Consider the following 2,156-nt stretch of genomic DNA (forward strand, 5'->3'; position numbering starts at 1 on the left):
TGAGAATGCCAGCTTATACTGGTCCTCCTCATGTACCTTTATGGTCCAATATCCCTGTGCACAATCAATGGCAGTGAATATTTTAGATACCTGCATCCGTGCTAGGCACTGGTCAATATATGGTACGGGCCAGCCAGACATGTACACTCATTTGTTTAGCTGTCTTAAGTCAGCACACAAACGCCATTGTCCATTGGGTTTAAGGACACCTAGAATAGGATTGTTATAAGAGCTGTGCACCTGTCGGATGATACCCCTTTCTTCCAGGTTCCTTATGATTTCTGCAAGAGAATCATATGATGCTAAAGGAAGTCTGTATTGTTTAACAAAGACAGGTGGTGCATTGGGATCTGTTTGGATTCTTGCAATGTGCAAGTCTGTAGTCCCACAGTCATAAGAATCCCTAGTAAAAATATTCTTGTACTCCATCAGGAGTTCTCGTAGCTGTCAGCATTCATCATCACTGGAACAGCCATTAGCTAAAGATATTTTCTCTTCGACTATTTGCTGAAATCCTGGAAAAATTACAGGCTGTCCTATTTCATAGGCTTCTTCCAACCTAGAGGTGAGGTCCCCTTGATTATAATTTATATTGCCCCCATGACTCTGGGTATTGGGGTATTCTTGATCTTTTATCAGCTGATAAAATACTAGAGAGGCTTCTTCAATTTTACAGATGCCTTCCTCTGAGCTAAAGGGATAAATAGACTGAATTGTAAATAGTCCCTCTGGCATAGATGCAAAGGATTGTTCTATTAATTGTTCTTCAGTTAAATATCTTTCAGGTATTAGCCCAATTATATTATTTTGGAATCCAAAAGTGTAATAACTTGATTCCAGCACATATCTTATGGTAGTAACCTTGGATAAGGTTACATCCTGTGAGGTCATGTTATGCACGATAACATGTATTGGAAGAGTTCTAATATTTACCAAAGGAGTATGGGTCATTGTGATACCCATATTTTGTATTCTATGGGAGAGGCAAATTAGTGTTTCAGAAGTTTTTAATTTCTGACCTCTCTTTACCTGTAAGGGTAAGAGGAATTTATCAGCCCCAGCAGGGATTATAACATTGTTAGACACCTGTATATTCACAGCATATGGCAATTGCTGGTTTGATTTCAGGGCTGAGTTTTCATCCTGAAATACTTCAGGGTCCCCCCTTAACCTACTCCAGAGGCAAGAGTTAATCAAATCTATTTGAATGGCATATCTATGTAAGAGATCATTGCCAATGTATATTTGATTATGGGGAGTATTTAAAACTAAAAACAGGTGCTTCGCTGATTTATTACCTATAGAGATAGATAATAAACATTTATCTGTGATATTATAGCTTTCAGACCTGTCATCCAGGCCGTGGACACAGTGGTCTTCGGGAGAAAGATATTTAATCACTTTAGGTCCAGCTATCTGCGCTAATAAGCCTTCGCTTATATAGCTAGCTTCCTGTTTTAAGTTTAATTTTGCATATTTGGTTTTACCAAGGTCATGTACTTCCATAGGGATAAAACATAATTTATGTAAGAACTTACCTGATAAATTCATTTATTTCATATTGGCAAGAGTCCATGAGCTAGTGACGTATGGAATATACAATCCTACCAGGAGGGGCAAAGTTTCCCAAACCTCAAAATGCCTATAAATACACCCCTCACCACACCCACATTTCAGTTTAACCAATAGCCAAGTAGTGGGGTGATAAAGAAAGGAGTAAAAAGCATCAACAAAGGAATCTGGAAATTATTGTGCTTTATACAAAAAAATCATAACCACCATAAGAAAAGGGTGGGCCTCATGGACTCTCGCCAATATGAAAGAAATTAATTTATCAGGTAAGTTCTTACATAAATTATGTTTTCTTTCATGTAATTGGCAAGAGTCCATGAAATAGTGACGTATGGGATATCAAATACCCAAGATGTGGAACTCCACGCAAGAGTCACTAGAGAGGGAGGGATAAAAATAAACAACAGCCATATGCTGAAAAATTAATCCACAACCCAAAATATAAGTTATTCTCATGAAGAAAAGAAAAACTTAAAACATCAGCAGAAGAATCAAACTGAAACAGTTGCCTGAAAACTTTTCTACCAAAAACTGCTTCTGAAGAAGTAAATACATCAAAATGGTAGAATTTAGTAAATGTATGC

Source organism: Bombina bombina, chromosome 6, assembly GCF_027579735.1.
Source record: "Bombina bombina isolate aBomBom1 chromosome 6, aBomBom1.pri, whole genome shotgun sequence".
Classification (NCBI taxonomy): Eukaryota; Metazoa; Chordata; class Amphibia; order Anura; family Bombinatoridae; genus Bombina; species Bombina bombina.